The sequence below is a fragment of the Anabrus simplex genome, chromosome 3, assembly GCF_040414725.1.
Source record: "Anabrus simplex isolate iqAnaSimp1 chromosome 3, ASM4041472v1, whole genome shotgun sequence".
Taxonomy (NCBI): domain Eukaryota; kingdom Metazoa; phylum Arthropoda; class Insecta; order Orthoptera; family Tettigoniidae; genus Anabrus; species Anabrus simplex.
This window is the reverse complement of record NC_090267.1, coordinates 519821795-519848760: the sequence shown is the minus strand read 5'-3', so window position 1 is coordinate 519848760 and position 26966 is coordinate 519821795. Positions and strand designations below refer to the sequence as shown.

At 41.5% G+C, this 26966-nt stretch overlaps 1 protein-coding gene across 1 annotated transcript in view; it reads right to left on the bottom strand.

The window, feature by feature from the left end:
• Nucleotides 1-26966, bottom strand: part of LOC136866889 (receptor-type tyrosine-protein phosphatase H) — an 819913-nt gene that overhangs the window by 215927 nt on the left and 577020 nt on the right. The gene's annotated exons all lie outside the window — the stretch shown is intronic.

Sequence of the window (26966 nt, the reverse complement as noted above, 5' to 3'; positions counted from 1 at the left end):
GTACTTTCGCTACGCTCGGCAAACCGCAGTCACTGTTACGTTTACAGGTGTTCTCCTTCTCCCATCCGTTCCAACTTCCTTGGCTGTGCTATCTCTGTGTTACAAGACCCTTGGAATAACGCTGCCGATGTCTTGCGAGACCAGCTATGTGTTTTTCTTTCCAACTAGGATATTCGTTTCCTGCCAACACCTCTCTTTCTTCCCTTGCAGAATTTCTTGCATCAGCTTCTGTTTCTCATGGTGTGACCGAGAAACCTTACAGTAGTCAGAACTTTCTTACCTTTTTCGAAGTATCTCGGTATTTGTGACATGATCTACCGACGACACTCTTAGCATCCTTCGGTAGAGCCACATCTCCAAGACATCTGAGTGACTTTCAAAGTCCAAGTTTCAACACCGTAATAGAGAACAGAAAGCACATAGCAGCGATGAAGTCTCATTTTTGTGGCTAAGGACTTTTGTTGATTACAGTGCGGGACTTCACTTCGTTACCGAGATATGTGTGTTTTCGGACTTGTTCAAGATGGTTCTGGTCGACTGGAAGATGATATATAATCGTAAAGTTCTGCTTATGACCATAACCTTGCTTTTCTTTATATTAACGTCAAGAGCGTATTGCTACCCTGCCGATGAGGTACTGTAACTACCCGCAAAGTCATCCTCATATCGAATCTTGTTGCACTCCCATTTCTATATCTTCCAGTGCTTCCCTGAAGACTGCATGCTATTGGCACTGGAGACTTATACAACGCTGGATATGTACGGATTTCGTATTCTCCCCTCCTAAACTTATAGAAGAAGTCTGATTCCAGTGTAAGGAATAATGCTCAGAACTTCTTAATATTTCAATCACCTTGTGATGTTGCACTCTATCAAAGGTCTTCTGATGGTCATAAAAATAGTCACTCTTTATGTCTCTGCATATTGATTAGAGCTTACCGTGTGCCAACTGCATTTCGGAATCCAAACTGTGTAAGTGAAATTTGTTCTGTGACTGACCTTCAGAAAGAGCTTCAACAATTAGCTCGTAAGGCCATATAACTTACCTCCATTTGTTTTACGTAATACAACGAATTCCGATTTTAGCCTCTCACAAGGAATATTGGCAGAATTGAAGATTTCATTCAACTTCACATTGTAAATTTAAAAGAATTCTACACTGAAGCTTTGACATCGTTAATTGCCACTATTTCTTTTAGTACTTTCCCCACCAGCATACTCTCTCCTGTTTCACAGTTTACACTAGCCTGCAAAAAAACTTTTTTTGTGCGGTAGAAACGAAAATAGGTGGGTTTTATAAATTTCTTAACGCAGAATTCGGGGGAAAAATTAGTTTTGGCGTATCACGTCCGGTTTAGTGGCAATTTTACAAAATGTTATTTTGTTCTTATGTAAAATTGTTGATACTTAGTATTGATTAAATTTGATGTATTAATGTAAATTTCAGCTTGCAAAACGTAATCATATTTTGCATGCATTAAATACACATAAATACTATTTTGTAAGCAAGTATATGGTTTGTATTATATTTTTAATGTATATTGAAATTCGTGAAACTGAGGCATAAAGCGCCTATTTAGTTTCGGCTGTACAGTTGCTTTTAAATTAATATAACCGTACCTTGAATAAAAATTACATGGTTAAACATACATAGTTTTGTTACATTATGTGCAGGTTAGATTCACACCTCCGTCTTTTCCCGTTTTCCGTGGAATTTCCGGGTTTTTGAAGTTCTTGAATGATCTCTAGAAGGGTCATCTCGTGCAATCGACTAACAGTAATCGGCCATCATATTCACATCCCAACGGCCCTGATAGCGTCGTTCTGTATCTTTGAGATCCGGGTGAAACCTTTCACCTTCTTCTTCACTGACAGCTCCTAAATTTGGAGGGAAATAATCCAGATACGAAGCTAAGAAACGAAGCTTAAGGCTCATATTACAACCGAGTTCCTTAAACTTTACTAACATTTTCCTTACAATTTCTTTGTATTGAGGGTCCTTAATATTGCCAAGGAATTTAGTCACTACATCTTTGAATGCGTTCCATGCTCTTTGCCTCTTTCTCAATTTTGGTCATCGTGTCTGTGAAATTTTTATCCTTCATCAGTTTACGAATCTATGATCCATCAAATACGCCTTCTTTGATTTTTTCATCTGATAATGAAGGAAATTTTGTGGATAAATATTGGAAGCATAGGCTACTTTTATCTAATGCCTTGACATACTGTTTCATCAATCCTAATTTGATGTGCAAGGGTGGAAGTAGAATTTTTTCACGATCAATAAGACTTACATTGAAGACATTTTTGGATCCGGGTTGTAGTTGTTTCCTTTCTGGCCAATTCACTGTATCCCAATGTTTATCCCGTACCCTGCTATCCCATTCGCATAGGAAACAGGGAAATTTTGTATAGCCTATTTGTTGTCCCAACAACAATCCAATGATCTTCAAATCACCGCAAATTTGCCACCCATGCTCGTGATATTTAATTTTTTCAAGCACCAACTTTAAGGTCTCGTATGTTTCAGACATTTTTGTGGAGCGTGCAAGAGGTACGGACGCCAGAACATTTGTATTATGAAGCAAAACAGCCTTTAAACTTCTTTTGGAAGAGTCAATAAAAACACTCCAGTTACTAGGATCATACTCTTTCTCTCCCAATTGACGTAGAAGATTTGAAATATCCATACAAAATGCAAGTTCATCTTCTTGAGCATAACACTTTCAGACTGTTATCTTTGAAAGGAAACTGCTTTATCAGTCCATCATAAACATCGCATGAGGGCTGGGGCGTTTAACACGTCTGTGTATTCAAGTGGTCTAAGATGAAAGACAAACGCTCTACTGTCTTATCTTCAATCGTACATACCTCGCGGTCTATCGCGTATCTGGGGGAGTTTGTTATGAATTTACCAGGGAATCCCCAACTACAAAATGAAAATTTAGACAGCAATAAACCTATAATAAAATGCAAACAATAACAAATCAAATCACATAATTGTATTCTAAAAAAAGTACCGCGAGAACATCTCTCAACATTACATCATACGAATCCATCCAGATACTAAAACACCGAATTGCGTCAAAACTAGACGTGGTAGGAAACAAATAGCATCATTTTCGGAATCAGGGCAGCGATTTCCATAAGAATTACATATTTTCTATTTTACCGCAAAATCATGTTGGCTAGTGTTACCTGTGATGTTTCTGCTCGGTTGTCAAGAAACAGTTGTTCTATGTATCCCTTCCATGTACGCTTGATTTCTCTAGAGTCAACCATCAATTTACCTCTGCTGTCTTCCAACTCGTTCGCTGTCCCTGCCCCCTCTCTACCACCGAGATATGAATGCAACGATTTTCTCTTCTACAAGTCTAAGACCACAAGGCATTTTCTAAACTCTGCAGTATTTTTAGACAGGGGCACTTCTTCTGGGAACAATCTATTACGCGTTTCTTCGGTCTGTGGGGAAGGCAAATATTGAGATTATTGTTGATTTCATAAAAGCCACTGAACTCATTTTCGTGAAATGTTAAGGAGACTAACTCGACGTTTCAATTATTAGAAAAGTAATCACACAAATCGATCTTGGAATCTCGGAGTAACCATTGTACATGCATTCAAAAAGTACACACGACCAAAATTGAGAACTTTCTCCACTGTTGACGTCAGTTAATTATAAACATAACAAATACATGACCAGACTTGCAAAATTACTAATTCGTACTTTTGGGCTGAATTTATCTATGGATGTAAACTTAGTGTAGGCAAAATTATTACTGGATTTCACCATCAAAAGCGACTGTAAAAGGTAAAACGTCTTCCTTCAAAGATGGATCAATGGCTGTTTACCGAGGCAACATCATACGGTCTACAAGTAGTGGAACAAATTAGATTGACGCCACGGCAGGCGATTTCAATTTTATTGAGTCAGCATTTTTATCGGGCGCAGATCTCCAGGTCGCAGGCAAGGTCATGACGTCATAACCTAATCTACGATCGCTAAACTAATCTCATAGGATCCCCTGGAGTAGCCCTATCAGTCGACCGAGCTTGTAGGGGATAGGTTACTACCCATACCCCGTCTACCCAAAAAAAGGGGGAAAAGGGCACTCCACCAAGGACTATCAATCGTCAACCAAATAATTGCCGGTCCTCAGGCCTGTCAATTATTATTATCGCATGGTCAGTTTTTCCACAGTGCTTCATAAATTCTGGGTGTATAGCATCAAAACTTGGGGATTTTCCATTTCTCAATTCATTTAAGGCAAGCAAAAGCTCTTGCTCAGTAAAAGGAGCATAAATATTGGAAGAAGTAGTGTTCGTTTTTTATAAACCTTTTGTGTAATTTGTCTGGCTTAGATTTGGACAAACTGGCAATGCGACTGGCAATATGATTAGGTGAAACCTCTGGTTTCGGCTGGGGACTGTGAGGTATTCTTCCTAGCTTCTTTAGAAGGCTCCAAGCTTTTCTACTTTAGTGTCTGAAGTCCAGTGTATCCATGGTTTCCTTCCCTCTGTTTCGTCTAGCTTCATCTAGTTTATGAAGGAGATCGTCAGCTACACCTTTTTCACCACTCCTCTGAAAATCATAAAGTACTTCACAAGCCTCATCCCACCCTGGAATAAAGTCCTTTCTTACTCCACGGGGAATATGTCTTTTAGCACATGTTAGAATAGCTTTCACAAACCTAGAGTAGTTACTAACCTCAGGAGGAATTCATCGTACGGTACTGTCAAGATCAGCTGAATATCTCTCCCAACTAGCTTTACTAAAGTTCCAACGAGGGAGTGGATAAGATCTTATAATTGGAATCTGCATTCCAATGTCCAGAAGGACAGGTCGATGTTGACTGTGTGGAAAGTTCTTAAGAACTTTACGAAACACAGGTAAGCTGGATCCCTGACAATCACATGAAGCAAAGCACAAGTCAGGATTGGTTTCTGAGTCCCATCTTCCTGACTTGAATGTTCGTTTGTCTTTTGGATTGAAAATCAGTTGAATGTTACAAAACTCTGCCCACTCTATAAGTTTTTCTCCACACTGATCACTATATCTATAACCCCGAAATCACCCACATAGATCGATGGGTGAGAGATTGTTTGAAGAACACTGTTAAGCCACTGAATTTCTGGAGGTTTATGATTGATACATCATCAACTTTTGTAGTGTTGTTGAAAATATCTGCATCAGAATTAGATCGATGGGTGAGAGATTGTTTGAAGAACACTGTTAAGCCACTGAATTTCTGGAGGTTTATGATTGATACATCATCAACTTTTGTAGTGTTGTTAAAAATATCTGCATCAGAATTAGCTGAGTCTAAATGAGAGCAGGCGATGGAATTTCGAACAAAGGTTGCACTTCCATAGGACTAATGATAAGTAGCTCCCAGTAATTTGTATCCAGAGATGGTTCGCCTTGAGCGAAGCTGAGATTGATCGGAGGTATGAGTTTCCTGAATGCATATTACATCAACATTATTTTCCAATGCCAGTTTGGAAAGGTAGTCACTTTTAGATCTACTGATTCCCTTCAGAGTTTAAACGAACTAAGATACTAGTTATCTTAAAACCTGTTAAACCTACGGATTCTTTCGAAAGCTATAGACCAATTGCCTTAGTGAGTGTCTGCTTTAAGCTCTTGGAACGGCTTATCTACAATAGAATAAGTCCTCTAATTTTTAAAATCATTCCAATCGAACAGGCTGGTTTTAGACTTCAACATAGTTGTGAAGATCAGGTGCTTGCTCTGACAACACATATTAAGAGACAGGTTTTGAAAAGCAATTAAAGAGTGGTGCAGTGTTTATTGATCTAACAGTTGCATACGATACAGTGTGGAGAGAAGGTATTGTGTATAAGTTCCTTAAACTGACAAAGTGTAGTCAAATTTCGCGTCTGATTAACAATATGCTCCCAAATATAATTATCCAGGTAGTCATGCATACAAATCACAGCAAAATAAAGGAACTTAATAATGGTCTACCTCAAGGATATGTTCTCTCTCCATCGCTCTTTAACCTGTATATTGCAGAGATACCTGTCACGAGCTCTCGTCACTTTGCTTATGCCGACGATCTGGCAATAATTAGTCAGCATGTGGATGCTAATGTGATAGAGAGAACTTTAAATGCAGACGTGGATGTTCTGTGCACATAGTTCAAAACGTGGTGCTTGAAACCAAGCCCTAGTAAAACGGAAACCTGCTTCTTCCATTTAAATAACCGGCAAGCGAATATCACCTTGAAAGTGTCACTTAATGGAAGTCTTCTCCCTCACAATGCCAACCGCAAATATCTTGGAGTTGTTCTCGACCGAACGCTATCATACAGGAAACATCTAACCAACCTAGCAGCCAAATTAAGGTCACGCAACAACGTCATCCACAAACTTGCTGGCTCCACATGGGGAGCTTCTGCATCTACTTTGCGTACTTCAGCTATGGCGCTGGTGCTCTCAACAGCTAAGTACTGTCTTTCAGTTTGGATCAACAACACTCATGCTGAAAAGGTGGACACGGTCCTGAATGAAACAATGCTTGTTGTAAGTGGCAAAGTAAAATCTACTCCTCTTTCCTGGTTGCCAGTGCTCAGCCACACAGTCTCCTAGAATTAGAAGATTGAATAACTTGATTAGAGAATACAACAAGATATTAACCAATCCTGATCTCCCCATCCATGAAGATGTTAACGTCAGATTCAGCCGCCTCAAATCAAGATCTCCTCTTATTCAAACAGCACAGGAACTTGTTAGGAGGGATTTCAATCCAAAAACTGATTGGCAACAAGAGTGGAACAGCGTAGCTCCGACTCAATGGCAAACATTGTTCAATTATAGGAATCTTCCGACTGGCTTTGATTTGCCCCGCAAGACATGGGTAGCCCTCAACAGAGTTCGTACTAGCCACGGGAGATGTGGATCAATGATGTTTAAATGGTGTATGAGATATTCTCCCAGCCTGTGACTGTGGTGAAGTTAATTAGACTATCGACCACATTGTCACCAAATGCGTTGGAAGGGCATTCGTTGGGTCCATCCAAAACTTTGTGGTGGCTTCTGCTGAGGCCATAAGATGGCTAGAGAATTTAGATCTAACTCTTTGAACCCTAATGCTTGCATGATTGTTTTCAATGTTATAATGTGCATATGTTGTAATTATGTGTATAATAGTTTGTGCTTACTGTCCATGTATATTTAATCTTTGTATTGTTTTATGTACGTTAGCATACGCTAATAATAATAATAATAATAATAATAATAATAATAATAATAATGATGAAAGTTAGCATCGAATGTTATTATTATTATTCTCTCGTGTCTGGTTTCTTGTAACCTCTTATTTGGGATATTGTTTTATCATTATGTTTTGGGTTTGGTCTGATGCACTGTGTGAGTAAGGAGTGTGTCTTTGTTGATTATACTACAGCATGATGGTAACATGTATGTGTTGCTTCGGAACTTCATCTTCTGTACTAGTCGAATGCGTGTCAACGCGAGGCTTCACTCGCCCTGTACGAAATTCGACCATGGTAAGCTTGAGTGGAGTGTTGGGATTGTACTGCTCCTGTTATTGGAATGTTATCTACGTGCACGCATGTCATGCTGTTCGCAAATCCATTTCTTTCTGACCATTGTTTTGAGTATTGTCCTGTTCTGGAACATACATTGGAGACACGTGACCATGCAATTTTTTTCTACGGTCGTGGTTGATTGTGTATGCCGGTATGCGATTGGGTGTAAATTGATGATTAAACGGGATGTATATCGACTCTAAGATTTTATCTTACTTCAGTTTTGTTCGCCTACCGTTTGTTTGACATGCCCTATTTTTCTTTTTCTTACCCTCTCAGTTATTGGTGTTCTGGTATTTTATTACGGCGACCATGCCGTCCTTCTCCTTTCCATGTAGTGGGAGTGCTCTTCTTGTCGCCTTATATTTTTTATTTTCTCCGTAAATAACTTTGCGTACTTGTATAACAATACTCTGAACAATGGCTTTAAAGTGATGCTGTTCTATGATACGTGGGAGATATTTTATTATCATGACGTCTTATTTCTGCTGTGTGAGAAAATTTCATCTGTTTTAAAGATCGGCCTGGTGTTGTAAGTATGAAAGAAGATCTTATTTCTGCTAATTACGATTGCAATATGGCAACGTATTGTTGATAATATTGCTGGTTGTAAAGGGATATGTTCTGTTACAAAAAGGTACAAAAAGGTGTTCCAAAGCCTTGTTCAAGGTCGACTTCAAAATAACATTTTACAGACAGCAGAGGAAACTATTCTTTTTAAAAAAGAAAAGAAAACATGCTTGGTGGAATTATGAATGTGAATGGAATGCAAACAAAAATGATAAAAATAGAAGCAACTTCATAAAAGCCCGGAAGCTTGCATCAAAAGGCCTCAAAAAGATCAAAATACAACATATAAAACACCAACTAACAGAAACGGAATTGGACTTCAAACAGAACAACTCAAGAGACTTTTACAAAGCATTTAAAAACAAGGTAAGGAAATACACACCACCGAGTTTACATTTCAGAGATCCAAACACACAGAAAATTGGTTATTATAACACAGAAAATTGTAGGATACTCGCAGAATACTTCGAAGAACTATATACCAGCGACCCACCAGAAGAGAAATGTAATTTTGATGATACAACAACAATAAAACCAGACTCAAAACCACCAACAAAAGAGGAGATCAAAGAAATCATAAAGGAACTTAAAAGTAATAAATCACCTGGGAAAGATAATATAGTTGCTGAATTGTGGAAATACTCTAGTGACAATACGATACAATATTTAGCAGAAATCATCGAAAAATCTAGACAAGAGGCACTTTACCAGTGGGATGGACATCAAAATCAATACATCCCCTACACAAAAAGGGGAATAAATCAGACCCTAACAACTATAGGGGAATTTTCCTTTTACTAATTACATATAAAATTTTGTCCAAGGCACTTTTAAAAAGAACTGAAGAAATACTAGACCGACAATTAGGAGAGTATCAAGCAGGATTTAGAAAGGGAAAGTCATGTTCAGAACAAATTTTAAATCTAAAGAACATATTAGCTATGAGGAAGAGCAGAAACTCTAAATTTTTAATCTCTTTCGCAGACTTTAAAAAGGCCTATGATCCAATTGATACAAATAGTCTATTTGATATTTTAAAGGAATTTGAACTTGATAATAAAACAATTGGACAGCGGAGATTGTTGCCTAACAACATTGTCTATCGTGAATATGAATCAATAATATCTACAATGCGTAAAAGAAGAATATCCTTTTTCTGTCACATATCAAGATTACCAGACACCAGGATATTGAAACAACTATTTGATTACTTTTTGAAAAAAAATAATTGGTTCAAAGAAGTTCAGGATGATTTGGAAGAATTGAGTATAACTCGGCAACAAATCAAAGACAGAAAAAAGAGAAAAGGATTTTGAAGAACAAAAGCATAAGTCTCAAACTAAAAACAGTTGAACGGAAACAATATACTATATCAGACACACAAAGGGATTCCAGGTCGGAGAGGATGAGAAAGTTCTGGGAGAAGAAAAAGGAGCAATTAACTCAAATGTATTGATTTAAGTGCTCCAATGTGGGCGTAAAATATGTAAATAATAATTAAAGCAACATTAACAAACACAACATCCAAAATAAAATTTTGGGGCGTATTCTCAAAACCATTTGAAATAAGATCAGATGTACGACAGCTACTCTTCAAGAGTGCATTAGAGAAGGTAGTTCGAGAATGAAGGAAAGCCATCAATACTAAAGGTGTTCGTCACCACCACCACCGTCTCAACCCGCCATGTTTAGCTGCGTCCTTCGCGGCGTTGCTACAACCATCACCGAACAATAAGTCCTCCAGGAATTTCATGCAACACGAGTCCCAGCACCGCATACTGAACTCTTCTAGACCGACCACCTTAGTACGTCTCCATCTACCGACGTCATCATCCAGTGGAACTCTCTCGCTCTCCTCCTCGACCTTTTCCCAGACGTCCTTCCGTCGCTTCACGTCATCGCACCCGGCCAACTCATCTTCCCTGTCAACCTCGTCAATACTTCCCGCAACTCTTCCTTTCTTCCATGCTCCTCCACATACAGATCTCTGTCGACTCCTCGTCGCTACCGCCCTACAACTCCTCCACCCTGGCACTCCCGTTTAACACTTCACTCCTTCTACACACCCACTCTATCTCACATCTCCCTAGCCAAGAGACCCCACTATTCCTCCTCCATGACTTTCTAACATCGTTTCCCCATCTTTCTCCTTCATCACACCCCACTCTTACTACACAATTCTAGGCCCGAGAGAGGGCGTCACGCTTTGAGGGGCCCGCCCCGTCTTTCGGGCGGGGAATGAAAACAAGTAAACGAATGAACCTTGCCTGGTGGTTATTCGGTTTCTTATAGATAGGTGCAGTTATTCATTAGGTTCCTTACATTCCGTGCTAACACTATTACTCTATGAAGCTATTTCATCCCTGTCTTTCCATTTCAGGTAAAATACAACAATAGCTATAGTATAAAAAAGAACATAATATGAAAGCAGAGACAGCGTGCCTAATGTTTACACTTGTTGTTTCCAGTAGTAGAGTAGCTGAGTAGAACTCAGCTTGAGGCTTTATTCTACCACAACATTGAACATACAGCAGTAGAAACTGTGCCCCGGGGTAAACCTTCTCCGGCCAGTTAAACTGCGCGCCTCCTATAAGGCCATCTATGCAATCTATCTTGAACTGATGTATTACAAGATACCTTGCTTTTCAACTGCTAGATATCTCTATCATTGATCTGGGGGGATCAACGATAATTCATTCGTAAAGGAAAGTTTATTTTTACAGTTGGCAAAACCTTAGGATTTGAAGATTGTTTTGTTCATGTATCAAAGTTGTCAACACATCTACTGGTTCCTTCTTCAATAGCAATCAACCTATCAGACTTTTGTAAATATTTTCTCTAGCTAGTTAAAATCGAGGGTGTGTACAGGAATCCAGCCTGTCAATAAAGAGTTCTGGCAAAAAACCTCAAAAATACTATAAAAACTGGGCGCTTTAGGGCCGTATTGCCTTCATTCCTCCAGTTCTTTGAGTGCGGCGTGTCCTAAAGGAGGCAGAGGCTGCGGGCGGCGGTCAAAAGGCCCAGCAACGCAAGGTAATTGCAGAATTTTCATAAACATGTGATAGCTCCTGCGGATAGCTTGAGGGGAATGTTTCAACCTCGTTTGTCTCTGAATTTGGGGGTTTAAACGTAGAATTTCCGGCGAGTCTGCGTTATTCCCTGCTGGGAAACCTGTGATCTAAGGAAACAAAGAGTTCCTATTCAACTTGTCATGGGTTAACTACAGTTTTCAAAACCTCTAAAATTCTTAACACTTACTTGGTATTTAATATTTCTTGCTAAGTCACTCCCTTACAGAATAGGATTAGCCTCTGTATCATTGGGTCACTTACGGTTTTAAGCATTTTTAGAAGTGCAGGTGTCTCGCCTCCTTGCATTTTGTTTATGGTCGGTTAAACCAACATTTCCCTCTGTCGTTAAGGCCAACTAGTATGGGCAATTATGCCCCTGGAAATTTATTTTGGTGTGTAGAATTGTTTCTGGTTCCCTTGAGGAACAGAAGCAATAGATAAGCTCATCTTGGGACTACTCTGTGTAATTACTTTAATAAGGACAACCGATATCGTATAAGTGCGCATGCCTATGGAGCGCAGACTCCTACAGGTGAACCTTCCAAGAGCAAAGCATGCTCTTTGTACCTGTCAAGAGCAATAACGCTCTTTTCTATGTAAATCAACCAAACCGAGATTTTGTACCTGATTTTCTCACTGTAAGTCCGTGTGAGCTCAATAATATTGTTATTTTCATTCTGATTTTCTATTTATCTTGTTGTTTAAAGGGGCCTAACATCTGAAGTCATCGGCCCCTTCAATTTTAAAGTAGAAAAACGGAAAGAAATAAAATTTCAAAATATGTTAAGTCACGCTCTGCTCCACCCATTCGACCCTAACGCTTCTTACACCTCTGTGAGCCGGAACAAAAACAATGTTGATAATAAATAAAATTATGACCAAACAAGTACAAGCATTTGAAAATGATAAAGTAGTTATGATTTTCTTCAGCTCAGCCCACCTATTTCTGGGGTCACCGGATTTACCCAGCTTAATTCTAGGTTTGGGGTAAGGCCGGATGTTCTTCTTGATGCGGTAGGAATTTTCGCATGAAAATCTCAATCCAAGATCGACCACGATTCGAAACTCAGTCTTCTGGGTGGTATTATGCCCTCCTTTCTCACCTGTGAAACCTCATCTTACCAAGCACACAACTCGAGTGACAGGGGATCGGCGGACTTACCAGAACTCAGCTTTTACGAAGTTCATTAATGAGAAATCATTGTTATCAGTTATAAACATGGAGTGTGAGACTCTGGGTCGGCGGATAAAACTGGGAAGGAGGACCAGTACCTCGCCCAGGCGGCCTCACCTGCTATGCCGAACAGGGGCCTTGTGAGGGATGGGAAGATTGGAAGGGATAGAGGAGGAAGACGGAAGGAAGTGGCCGTGGCCTTAAGTGAGGAACTATCCCGGCATTTGCCTGCAGGAGGAGTGGGAAACCACGGAAAACCAGTTCGAGGATGCTTGAGGAGGAAATCCAACCCCACTTTACTCAGTTGACGTCACGAGGCTGAGTGGACCCCGTTCCAGCCCTCGTACCACTTTTCAAAATTTCGTGGCAGAGCCGGGAATCGAACCCGGGCCTCTGGGGGTGGCAGATAATCACACTAACCACTACACCACATAGGCGGCCTTGTATTCTAATAACATAAAAATAATGTAATCAACTAATTACCATACAAGCCAAAGTCACAAATTTCATCTATTTAATATGTTTTTCCCATTGTGACGGAAGTTAGAAGTGTAGTCACTCTTTGTCCGCTATGTTCTGTCATTTTCAGGAACATGGATGCATGTGCCATTCCAAATTTTAGGTTTTGGAATAATAAATGCATGTTTTACGACGTGAGCCACAAGCAAACCTGTACAAGTTTACGTAAAAGACATTTGCTTACCTTGTGGGTGGAGATCTGACCGTGGAATCTGAATCTCCACTTTCTGAGAACTGTTCTTGTGGACTTAAGTTCGGGGTTACGCGCTGCCAGTTACTTACTTCATAATCTTGAGTATCTCTAGGTGACCTGAGGCGACGATATTTACGACGATTCCCTCGTCGTTGGTTTAAACGCTTCCCTCCTCGGCGGATGAGGGGACTACTTCCACTGTCTTCAAGTGCCATTTCACTTTGTGCGCTTGCGCCAGACCTTTAAATACCAACATATTTATTTACTATATTTACCACTCATGCACGGTATATATTAATGACCTGACCTTGACCCCGATGTTTCTCCCTTTCAAACTTCTAATTAGTGTTAATTGTACTTTCTCTTAAAACAGTAACCTCGGTCAGCGAGTGCTCACATGCCTGAAAACTTGTTTAAGAAGGGGCTTCAATGTCTGCTAATCGTTTAGTTTCGCCAGAAAAAGCTTTCCGTGACTGTTATTTGATTCTGAGTAGCGCGTCTTTTACTGGCTTCGGTGATGTTTCTGAAAAGTTACAAACCCTGTAATCTCTGCTTCGCAGTATTTCTACTAAAAGTTCGAGTCGCAAGCTCGTGAGAGTGCTCGGCTGTCCCCTGTGAGCACTTTCTTTCAGGAAATGTTACCGAACATGTATCGGACTTATGGACCATTATAATTTGAAAGTGAAGGATTTCCTTGGAAAAATCTTGGCTAACGTAAACCGAATTCCATGACCTGCAACCAGTGCCCTTAGGTGACGTGAAATAAACTAGTTTGGATGTGCTAATGACGTTCGGGTAAGGGAGGAAGAGGTAGGAGATTCTAGACGTTCGGTTTTTTTTTCCTGTTATGCCTTAGAGTTTTACGTATCCAGGTACGTCCAGTAAGTTTTGTAAATGCCGAGGTAGCGTACTTCCATTAGGGAAATCGCTGTATTCGTAAGTTCAATTAGGATAAAAACTGTCTTCCAGCCCACTGTCTACTTTAATACAGAGCCACAAGAAAGTTGACTCCGTTAGGAATATAACGTAAAGTTAAGAATAAGAAATGTGAGGAGATTTTCATCTTCAAGGGAAAACAAAACTGACTGAAGTAGTATAATACAGGGATTCGGCCGCCGCCTCGTCCTCCGGGCTCCCAGGGGCCCCTCCGCCTCCGCCTCGCGGGAGGCCCTCCCAAAGGCCCCCTCCACCTCCGCCTCACGGGGGGCCCACCAAGAGGCCTCCTCAGCCTCCGCCTCCCGAGGGGCCTTCCCAGAGGCCTCCTCCGCCCCCCGCGGGAAATTTGAATTCGTAAACAAAGCCACGTGCTTTTTGACATCTGTCATCGACAACAACGCATCGCTAACCTCACTGCTGCCATCTTGACGGGCCTAAACCTCAGTGGTACCAACTTAACCTAACTAGCGCAAGATTTGAATAGGTAAACAAAGCACGTGCTTTTTGACAGCCACGTGCTTTTTGACAGACAACAACACATCGCTAACCTCAGTACTGCCATCTTGACGGGCCTAAACCTCAGTAGTACCAACTTAACCTAACTAGCGCGAGGATTTGAATCGGTAAACAAAGCCACGTGTTTTTTTGACAGCTGACAACCGCCATCTTTTATCAACAGAGCACAGTGCTGCCCTCTTTAGCTACTTACCTTTGAAATATGGTGTCGGATAATTTGAAAAATGCTTTTTGACAGCAGCCATCTTTGAGCACCGTGCTGCACTCTGGTGACAGAAAATTCCACGTGACAGCAGCCATCCTTGAGCACAGTGCTGCCCTCTTTGTGGTGGCGGGAAATTCCACGTGCTGATGTTTGGAAACAAAGCCACGTTCTTTTTTGACAGCTAACATCCGCCATCTTTAATCCAGAGAGCATCGTGCTGCACTCTCTAGTTGAAATGTGGCGGCGGCAATTTGAAAAATTCCACGTGCTCTTGTTTGGAAACAATGCTAGATGCTTATTTGACAGCTACCATCCGCCATGTTTAATCAAGAGAGCACAGTGCTGCACCCTCTAGTTGAAATGTGGTGGCGGCAATTTGAAAAATTCCACGTGCTCTTGTTTGGAAACAATGCCACATGCTTATTTGACAGCTGCCATCCGGAATCTTTAATCTATAGAGCACAGTGCTGCCCTCTTTAGCCGAAATGTGGTGGCGGATAATTTGAAAAATGCTTTATGACAGCAGCCATCTTTGAGCACCGTGCTGCCCTCTTCAGCTAGATACCTGTGGTGGCAGGCAATTCCACGTGACAGCAGCCATCTTTAATCAAGAGAGCACCGTGCTGCCCTCTTTCTGGCGGTGGCAAATTCCACGTGCTTTACAAACACTCGTGCTTTTTCTGACAGCTGGCATCCGCCATCTTGCATCAACAACCTCAGTGCTGCACCCTTTAGTTAGATACCTTTGAAATGTGGTGGTGGCAATTTGAAAAATTCTATGTGATCTTGTTTGGAAACAAAGCCACGTGCTTTTTTCGACAGCTACCATCCGCCATCTTTAATCAAGAGAGCATCGTGCTGCATTCTCTAGTTGAAATGTGGTGGCGGCAATTTGAAAAATTCCACGTGCTCTTGTTTGGAAACAATGCTACATGCTCATTTGACAGCTACCATCCGCCATGTATAATCAAGAGAGCACCGTGCTGCACTCTCTACTTGAAATGTGGTGGCGGCAATTTGAAAAATTCCACGTGCTCTTGTTTGGAAACAATGCCACATGCTTATTTGACAGCTGCCATCCGCCATCTTTAATCTCTAGAGCATAGTGGTGCACTCTTTAGCTGAAATGTGGTGGCGGATAATTTGAAAAATGCTTTTCGACAGCAGCCATCTTTGAGCACCGTGCTGCCCTCTTCAGCTAGATACCTGTGGTGGCAGGCAATTCCACGTGACAGCAGCCATCTTTAATCAAGAGAGCACCGTGCTGCCCTCTTTGTGGCGGTGGCAAATTCCACGTGCTTTACAAACTCTCGTGCTTTTTTCTGACAGCTGTCATCCGCTATCTTGCATCACAAACCTCAGTGCTGCACTCTTTAGCTAGATACCTTTGAAATGTGGTGGTGGCAATTTGAAAAATTCTATGTGATCTTGTTTGGAAACAAAGCCACGTGCTTTTTTCTGACAGCTGTCATCCGCCATCTTTAATCAATAGAGCACTGTGCTGCTATCATGCGGGCAATTTCGTCAGCTGTCATCCGCCATATTTAATCCACAGAGCACGGTGCTGCTAACTGTAGTACCGGGCAATTTGAATAGTTCTGTTAGCTGTCATCCGCCATCTTTAACCAAGAGAGCACCGTGCTGCCATCTTTTGCTAGATACCTTTGAAATGTGGTGGAGGCAAATTGAAATATTCCACGTGCTCTTGTTTAGTAAACAAACTCACGCGCTCTTTGTCAGCTGTCATCCGCCATTTTTAGGTACATACCTTTGAAATATGGTGGCGGACAATTTAAAAATAAAAATTCTACATCAGCCATCTCTCGACGCTAACTGCACAAGATGGTGGCTATACATGACTCCTTAAAGGTGCTTATGCAAGATGGCCGCTATACATAGGTTCTTATGAGACTCCCTTGGGATGCTTGCGCAATATGGCGGTTATACAAGGCTCCTTATGAGACTCCCTAGGGATGCTTGCGCAAGATGGCGGTTGCTCTTATGAGGCGGCTTAAGGGTCCTTTGCACAAGATGGCTAGAGATGCCCTAAGGATGCTTGCGCAAGACGGCGGACGCAAGATGGCGGCTATACACGACTCCTTATGAGATGCCTTAAGGGTACTTGCGCAAGATGGCTGCTGCTCTTATGAAGAAAGCTAGCTTAGAGGCTAACGTGTCATGCTAGATCGATTCATTAAATTTGGGGCTAAAATGCAAAATGTTAAATATCTCGAAAACGGTGCATCGTAGAGCAAAACGGACAAAATTTTTCTGCTCAATACCTCGGTTCGCAGAATGAGGAACATGATGGCATAAGAAAAACATAGTCTAATGATGAGATCAACGGTTCGGTTCCAACTTAGGCCCCTTGGCATTAGCTCTGTTTCAGCTTGTAATGAAGCAAGTCTTCGCAACATGATCAAGTCTAGCTATGGTAGAGAGTATAACGTGCCGTGCAGGTTCGATTCATTAAATTTGGGGCTTAAATGCAAAATGTTAAATATCTCGAAAACGGTGCATCGTAGAGCAAAACGGACAAAATGTTTCTACCTAATAACTAGGTTTGCAGTATCAGGAACATGATAACATAAGAAAAACATAGTCTAATGATGAGATCGACGGTTCGATTCCTACTTAGGCCCTTTGGCATTGGCAGCTATCTATTACTACAAGATAGCGGCTATACATAGCTTCTTATGAGACAGCTGAAGAGCGATTGCACAAGATGGCTGCTGCTATCATGAGATTCCCTAGGGGTGCTTGCGGGAGGTAGCAGCGACAAGACGATGGCTATACACAGCTGCTTATGATACGGCCTAGAGGTGCTCACACAAGATGGTGGCTGCTCTGATGAAGAAAGCTAGCTTTGCATCGTGCAGGTATTTTTGCAGCACTAAACCTCATACCTTTGAAATGTGGTGGCGGGCAATTTGAAAAATTCGACGTGCATTTTCTTCACAGCAGCTATCTTTAGACAATTGCGGCTATACATAAGCTGTTAAGGCCTCCTCTTATGTCAAGGCATAGCTCTATCGAACAAGTTTATACCCGCATCGGAATAGCTAGAGTAAGCACGTGCTGCAGTGATGACGTCATTAAGCATGTTTAGACTTGCGAATCACAAAATAAACGTAACAAGACTAGAATCGAAGACTGCACTCTATGCCGTGAACTTTATCATGTGATCGGAACATTGATTGAAGTGTTTAGAACACTAAATAAGTAATCAAGACTAAAATAGAACACTGTACTCGATACAACATGTGTTTAGAACATATCAGGGGATACCTTTGTTCTAAGAAGATTAGATTACCGCACATTCCTTGTAGGGCTAATAGGCTAAAGGGCTAATGGGCAAAAGGGCTAATGGGCTAAAGGGCTAAAGGAGCAACAACCTCATCGATCGCTATCAGCAAGAACGCCTGTACTTTGATAAGTGTAGAAAATTAATCTTTATTGGTAAATCGTTTCATGTTCAGAACAAGGAAAGGAAGCTAGGGGTTACGTCTTACCTAATAAAATCCCCGAGGTGCGATGAGTTACGTTTTTCGAACTAGTGTTTTGAACACTGAACTTTTCAAGATGATAGCAGGGAGTTTAGCAATGTTCTGTTGTTGGATTATAAATTCCGCGCTACAACATGCATAAGGTGGCAGCCTTGAGGTTTACCGCCGTAGAGATGGCAAGAGTGAGGTTAGCAATGTTCCGTTGTTGGATTTTAAATTCCGCGCTATAACATGCATAAGGTGGCAGCCTTGAGGTTTACCGCCGTAAAGATGGCAGCAGTGAGGTTAGCGACGTTCTTTTGTGCTTCAAAGTGAGGTTAGGGTTCGTCAAGAAGACAGCTGTCAAAACAGCACGTGGCTATGTATACCAAACAAGAGCACGTGGTCGTGACGTCACGGTCACGTAACAATCCTTAGCTCTATGTCGTTAAGAGCAGCATTAGGATTAGCTATGTTTAGAAATCTTGAGAACAGAGCAGCAGTATGAACTGCCATGTTTCAAAGCGTGTACACATCACCTATCGATTTTACATGCATCGACCATCGTACTAAACTTCTTCCGCTAGATCGTGCTGCTATCTTAGCATAACTTAGACGTATGAAGTTACAGTACAAGGAATAGCCATGTTTCAAAGCGTGTACACATTATCTATCGGTTTTGCATGCATCAACTCTCGTACTAAACTTCTTCCGCTAGATTGTGCTGCTATCCTAGCATAACCTATACGCATGACCTTAAAGTACAAAGAATAGCCATGTTTCAAAGCGTGTACACATTACCTATCGATTTTGCATGCAACAAATATCGTACTAAATTTCTTCCGCTAGATTGTGCTGCTATCTTAGCCTAATCTCTACACATGAACTTAAAGTACAAAGAATAGCCATGTTTCAAAGCGTGTACACATTACTTATTGATTTTGGATGCATCGAATCTCGTACTAAATTTCTTCCGCCCATGTTTCAAAGCGTGTACACATTACCTATCGGTTTTGCATGCATCGACTCTCGTACTAAACTTCTTCCGCTAGATTGTGCTGCTATTCTAGCATAACCTATACGCATGACCTTAAAGTACAAAGAATAGCCATGTTTCAAAGCGTGTACACATTACCTATCGATTTTGCATGCAACAAATATCGTACTCAACTTCTTCAGGTAGATTGTGCTGCTGTCTTAGCATAACTAAGACGCATGAACTTAAAGTACAAAGAATAGCTATGTTTCAAATCGTGTACACATCACCTATCGATTTTGCATTCATCGACTCTCGTACTAAACTTCTTACGCTCGACTGTGCTGCTATCTTAGCCTAACCTACACGCTTGAACTTAAAGTAAAAAGAATAACCATGTTTCAAAGCGTGTACATATTACCTATCGATTTTGCATGCAACAAATATCGTACTAAACTTCTTCCGCTAGATTGTGCTGCTATCTTAGCCTAATCTATACACATGAACTTAAAGTATAAAGAATAGCCGTGTTTCAAAGCGTGTACACATTACCTATCGGTTTTGCATGCATCGACTCTCATACTAAACTTCTTCCGCTGGGTTGTGCTGCTATCATAGCCTAATCTATACACATGAACTTAAAGTATAAAGAATAGCCGTGTTTCAAAGCGTGTACACATTACTTATTGATTTTTCATGCATCGAATCTCGTACTAAACTTCTTCCGCTAGATTGTGCTGCTATCTTAGCCTAACCTACATGCTTGAACTTAAAGTACAAAGAATAGCCATGTTTAAAAGCGTGTACACATTACCTATCGATTTTGCATGCAACAAATATCGTACTAAACTCCTTCCGCTAGATTGTGCTGCTATCTTAACCTAATCTATACACATGAACTTAAAGTATAAAGAATAGCCGTGTTTCAAAGCGTGTACTCATTACTTATTGATTTTGCATGCATCGAATCTCGTACTAAACTTCTTAGGCTAGATTGTATTGCTTTCTTAGCATAACCTATATCCATAAAATTAAAGTTCAATGAATAGCCATGTTTTAAAGCGTGTACACATCACCTATCGATTTTGCATACATCAAATATCGTACCAAACGTCTTGCGCTAGATTGTGCTGCTATCTTAGCACAACTAATACGCATGAACTTAAAAGTACAAAGAATAGCCTTGTTTCAAAGCGTGTACACATTACCTAATGATTCTGCACGAAACGACATCATACTAAACTTTTTCCACTAGATTATGCTAAAATCGTGTAAATGTGCTGCTATCTTAGCATAACCTATTGATTTTACATGCATCGACTATCGTACTAGGCTTCTTCTGCTAGAGCATATAGCAATCGCTTTTGTGTATCCCTAACCCATGTGCACGAACTTAAAGCACAAAGAAGAGCTATGATCCAAAGCGTGTACACATCACCTATCGATAATGTATGTATCGACTATCGTACTAAACTTCTCCTACCAGAGCGTACGACTATCGCTTGTGTGTGCACGAACTTAAAGCATAAAGAATAGCAATGTAAAAAAATCTTGTAAACAAAGCAGCAGCATTAAGTATAGCCATGTTTAAATGCGTGTACACGTCATGTATCCATGATGCACGCAGTACTAAACTTATTCCACTAGAATGTACAAAGTTCGCATGTGTTTGTGCTGCTATCTTAACATAACCTATGGGCACGAACTTAAAGCATAAAGAATAGTTATGTGTAAAAATCTTGTGAACATAGCAGAATGTTAACTACGTAGGTGTAGACATTGAACTTTGCATGCTGAAGCAGCATACTACGTGACCGTGACGTCACTGATACGTGCTCTTGTTTAGTAAACCAAGCCACGTGCTTTTTTGACAGCTGTCTTCTTGACGAACCCTAACCTCACTTTGAAGGACAATAGAGCGTCGCTAACCTCACTGCTGCCATCTTTACGGCGTGAAGACTTGCTTCATTACAAGCTGAAACAGAGCTAATGCCAAAGGGCCTAATTTGGAACCGAACCGTTGATCTCATCATTAGACTATGTTTTTCTTATGCCATCATGTTCCTCATTCTGCGAACCGAGGTATTGAGCAGAAAAATTTTGTCCGTTTTGCTCTACGATGCACCGTTTTCGAGATATTTAACATTTTGCATTTTAGCCCCAAATTTAATGAATCGAACTATCATGACACGTTAGCCTCTAAGCTAGCTTTCTTCATAAGAGCAGCAGCCATCTTGCGCAAGCACCCTTAAGGCGTCTCATAAGGAGTCGTGTATAGCCGCCATCTTGCGTCCGCCATCTTGCGCAAGCATCCTTAGGGCATCTCTAGCCATCTTGTGCAAAGGACCCTTAAGCCGCCTCATAAGAGCAACCGCCATCTTGCGCAAGCATCCCTAGGGAGTCTCATAAGGAGCCTTTTATAACCGCCATATTGCGCAAGCATCCCAAGGGAGTCTCATAAGAACCTATGTATAGCGGCCATCTTGCATAAGCACCTTTAAGGAGTCATGTATAGCCACCATCTTGTGCAATTAGCGTCGAGAGATGGCTGATGTAGAATTTTTATTTTTAAATTATCCGCCACCATATTTCAAAGGTATGTACCTAAAGATGGCGGATGACAGCTGACAAAGCGCGCGTGAGTTTGTTTACTAAACAAGAGCACGTGGAATATTTCAATTTGCCTCCACCACATTTCAAAGGTATCTAGCAAAAGATGGCAGCATGGTGCTCTCTTGGTTAAAGATGGCGGATGACAGCTAACAGAACTTTTCAAATTGCCCGCTACTACAGTTAGCAGCACCGTGCTCTGTGGATTAAATATGGCGGATGACAGCTGACGAAATTGCCCGCATGATAGCAGCACAGTGCTCTATTGATTAAAGATGGCGGATGACAGCTGTCAGTAAAAAGCACGTGGCATTGTTTCCAAACAAGAGCTCATAGAATTTTTCAAATTGCCGCCACCACATTTCAAAGGTATCTAGCTAAAGAGTGCAGCACTGAGGTTTGTGATGCAAGATGGCGGATGACAGCTGTCAGAAAAAAGCACAAGAGTTTGTAAAGCACGTGGAATTTGCCACCGCCACAAAGAGGGCAGCACGGTGCTCTCTTGATTAAAGATGGCTGCTGTCACGTGGAATTGCCTGCCACCACAGGTATCTAGCTGAAGAGGGCAGCACGGTGCTCAAAGATGGCTGCTGTTAAAAAGCATTTTTCAAATTATCCGCCACCACATTTCAGCTAAAGAGTGCAGCACTGTGCTCTAGAGATTAAAGATGGCGCATGGCAGCTGTCAAATAAGCATGTGGCATTGTTTCCAAACAAGAGCACGTGGAATTTTTCCAATTGCCGCCACCACATTTCAAGTAGAGAGTGCAGCACGGTGCTCTCTTGATTAAACATGGCGGATGGTAGCTGTCAAATAGGTACGTGGCTTTGTTTCCAAACAAGAGCACGTGGAATTTACCGCCACCACAAAGAGGGCAGCACTGTGCTCAAAGATGGCTGCTGTCACGTGGAATTGTCTGTCACCAGAGTGCAGCACGGTGCTCAAAGATGGCTGCTGTCAAAAAGCATTTTTCAAATTATCCGACACCACATTTCAAAGGTATGTAGCTAAAGAGGGCAGCACTGTGCTCTGTTGATAAAAGATGGCGGTTGTCAGCTGTCAAAAAGCACGTGGATTTATTTATCTCGCACTAGTGAGGTTAAGTTGGTACCACTAAGGTTTAGGTCCGTCAAGATGGTAACGCTGAAGTTAGCGATGCGTTGTTGTCGATGATAGCTGTGAAAAAGCACGTGGTTGTCAAAAAAAGCACTTGGGTTTGTTTACCGATTCAAATCTCGCGCTAGTTAGGTTAAGTCTGTACTACTGAGGTTTAGGCCCGTTAAGATGGCAGTACTGAGGTTAGCGATGTGTTGTTGTCTGTCAAAAAGCACGTGGCTGTCAAAAAGCACGTGGCTTTGTTTACCTATTCAAATCTCGCGCTATTTAGGTTAAGTTGGTACCACTGAGGTTTAGGCCCGTCAAGATGGCAGCAGTGAGGTTAGCGATACGTTGTTGTCGATGACAGATGTCAAAAAGCACGTGGCTTTGTTTACCAATTCAAATTTCCCGCGGGAGGCGGAGGAGGCCTCTGGGAAGGCCCCTCGGGAGGCGGAGGCGGAGGCGGAGGAGGCCTCTGGGAGGGCCTCCCGTGAGGTGGAGGCGGAGTGGCCCCTGGGAGCCCGGAGGAGGAGGCGGCGGCCGAATCCCTGTATTATACTACTGACTGAAATGAGCAACATGTTAGGAAAGTCATCTGATTCTCCGCGGTCTACTTCATTGTTATTCCTGTTCCTTCCTCGCTTTGCGCTTTGTGATCGTCACCTGACGTTTCTGATCTCCTGCTTACGTAGTCTTCACTCTCCTTGTTCAGTCGGCATGGAGCTTCACTTGTCTCTGCCAGGCTATTATGGATTCCTAATATATTTCACGTCGGTCAGCTTACTTCTTGTGGATTTTCTACTCTCTAATGTTTTCATGGGCGTAGTGGATGAGATAGCGCAATACTGCTGAAACTTTCCCCAACCAGTAAATAATAATTGGTTCATGATTGGGTTCTGAAATTACTCCATCTTTGTTTAAACTGAATGCTTTGAACTACCAATTTCACCGTGCCTCGTGTTTGTCCTATGTTGCTCGAGTGTTGGGGACTCCTTTTTCTAGTGTTGTGAATCATCCTCATTCACTTTTCTTTCTTACGAGCTCGGCAAGAGACACAAATTGTTTTTTGTATTGTGATTTGCGTGCAGCCAAGTTCCTCTCTCCCATCACTTTACTTGTGTTAGTTTTCCGACTGGACTTGCTTGAAGACTGTGTGTCCCTGAACATATTCGTGTTAATTTTTCCCTTCGAGGGAAAACTTTGTTGTTTCGAACCTGTGCTATTCTTGTGCTTGTTACGATACCGCTCTCCTTTGCTTGTTGTCAACTGACCTACTCGTAAACTCGCTGGTAGTGAAATATTTCCTAGATCGCCTCTTGTGGGCCTTTGTTTGGAATTGTCTTGTTTCTGATACATAGTTTTTTAATCTTTGTTATTTATTGTAAACTATCTATTGTTTAATACTTTACTTCGAGGTCGTAATATAAATGTGAACAGAGTAAAGTCTAACTTGAGCTTGTTCTTGGATATCCCTTTAGATTTTAGATTTCTTCCTCTTTTAAGAGATATTCCATTTATCTACGCCTTCTCTCCTGGGCCCTGTGCTTCCCTGTTTTATTTCCACCGCACTCTGTTTTCTAAGCTAATTCAGTAACTATAAGTATCAGTATCTGACATATGTACTGTTTGTATGACATGAACTTTGATATTGTAACATCCTATTTTCATGAGTTAGTCTCTATCTTTGCCCGTGACAGCAGTGTATACCACCAAGATTATTTCTCACTTAAACTCATCATCACTCCCTATCATTCTTATTGTCACTACGGGATTTTTGTATTATTCCATGTGAACAATGTTTCAGAATGTCACGGTTTGCTCAAATTTTCGGTCTGACATGTCCATCTGGTAACTATGTAAGGTGTTCTTAGCAGGTGTGAGAAGAGGAAAAATGGATTGTTGTTTCATTAGCCAAAAAATAGCACGCAGCTTTGTTCCTGTAAGGCTCGTAAATGAGCGAATGATGTCGGTCGATTTGGAGGTTTCAGGAGTTAGGACTAGAATCACCAGTGTATTCCCCGTGTGAAGGAATAAAGGAGAATGAAGTAGAAAAGTTTGATTACGTACTGAGTGATATTAACAGCAAAGACTGAATAGTATTAATGAGTGATTATAATGCAAGAATATTGGAAAAAGAACTAAAGGAATGGCTTGGGTAAATGTTGGAAGGGTGTAAAGGCTAAAACAAATGGAAAACACATGATATAGCCTTTTGGGCTTATGCCGTGTCAGGAAAGCAAGGTTCCTCCGCAAGCACAATATCGTCACTACATTTGCTCACAGTTTAGGTAAACGCAAAGACAAATTGTCCCCACTAATTCCACCCTGGGTTGTACAACATTCGCTGTACTTGCGGAAAGGTATACATTGCACAAATATTGCACTAACGAAATATCCGTTTCAACCAGCCAGACAAGTCAGCAATATCGTTCTGTCATGATGTCCTGTTCCAAAGATGTTCGAGCTCTGAACCACACTAAACATTACAGGTTTAGAATATACGGAAAGCTGCGGAAATTCGTAAAAGTCCTAACAATTTAAAAAGAAACACTGGCTATCGATTAAGTACAAGGCGTGATCAAAAAGTTCCCATTTGAGGCTGTTGCTGCAGCGACTCAGATGCGGATATATAAGCACGGACGTGTAGGCAAAGCAATTAGTGTGGCCGAGCTGCGTGCTTTAAATGCAGCCTCGTAAAATATGGCGACGTTATTACCAAATGCATCCAAACAGGCTGTTATTCTGTTCTTGGCTGCCGACGGAAAAGCACTGATGGACATCCTTTCAGAGAATGAAGACTGCGTATGGGGCAGCGTGTCTCTCAAAAACCACCGTTGTGGAATGGTGCACCAAGTTTGGTGCGGGTCGCGTTTCGACACAAGACACCGGTCGGTCTGGGAGGCCAGCCTCACCCATTACGCCAACTCACATGGGGGACACTATAGTCGTGCGACGGTCCCCTCAAAGAGGCCTTGGAGGGTTGACGAGGACACGGGATGAGTGCCTCAATGCTCATGGCATCCCGATTCAGGAATGTAAGGCCGTCGAACGGAAACTTTTTGATCGCCCCTTATAATACGTGATTGCCAACCATTACGATTTTACGTATGTAGTTCTCTTAACTGTCCTTTCACTATTGGTACTTCGTTCCGGTGTTTTCCAATTTCGTACGTCCTTCATTACCACATAGTTCATTCCAGTCAACGTGTGTACACCCCCTCCCCCCATCCGACACGGTCCCACATTAATATCATCCTATGGTTTTTCCACACAGTTTCTTTCCATTCTTCAGCCCAGTTCTTTTCTATCCTGGGTATCTTTCGTTGTACTTTTATTTCATTAGATTCTATTTATTTTTCCTACCACATTCGCCCCTGATTCGTCTGATGATCTGTCTGTTACTTCTGATGCACGCACAGTGCGATGGGGACAAATATCTTAAATAGGAGCTTAATGTTGTGGTCAGCTCCCGCTTGGAGCGCTGTGAGCCACCTGGTGACGAGCGAGCGTACCACTGCAGCTCCAACGGTAAAGCATTATTGTAGAAGTCTTCATCATGAACAGTCGAGATTTTCAATGTTGCCATTCATGCTTCCACGGCCCGTACTTATAGACATGATATAGGCTTTTGGACTTATGCCGTGTCAAGAAAATAAGGTGAAATTCTTTACGTTTCGCAGAGAACTTGAACCATGCTTATCGCATGTTCCACGATTTGTCATTTAATTATGCAAATGGCTTCCTTCAGTTTTGTCTTTCAATGTTTACATGTGTCAGTCTAATGACGTCCGGTAGGGAGCAGCACACGCTATGCTTTTATCTGTGAGGTCGTTCATTTTGCTGGAGCGATAATTTTTACTCTGTGGAGTTCTTCTTCTGTTCTATGTGTGGCGGATACTAACAATGGTTGCCGCTATGTTTGGGGTGGCATTTTTATGCTTTAAATATTCATTTAATGTGTCCAAGCCTGGACCTTTCACGCTAACTGCTATCCGATTTTACCATTGATAATCACAGGTATGTGATAGTTCTGTTTAT